We start from the raw sequence: 354 nt of genomic DNA on the forward strand, positions 1-354 counted from the left end.
AGTGTTTGCTGCAGGCGCTGCACCAATAAAAACAAAAACACGTCAAACACGTCCTTGGCGGGGAAGGCCATTGCTGATAACACGTCAAAGACGTCATTGGCGGTGAATGAGTTAATGGGCAAAAATTGCTATTTAGTGGCCAAAATGACAGGCTCAGCACCATGGAGAGCTGCAGAGTGGAGGAGCCCACGGAGGAGCGGAGTTGTAATCAGCCAGTGAAGTGGACTATGAAAACCCTCTGGGGAGAGAGAGGAGAGGCTGCATGCCAACTCTGTGAGCGAGGCCTGACATGTTTTCTATAGTAGCAAATACATTCTACCTCTACATTTCCAGACTAGACTGTGTGTGTGTGTG

This window comes from Poromitra crassiceps (assembly GCF_964638095.1).
Source record: "Poromitra crassiceps genome assembly, chromosome: 14".
NCBI lineage: Eukaryota > Metazoa > Chordata > Actinopteri > Beryciformes > Melamphaidae > Poromitra > Poromitra crassiceps.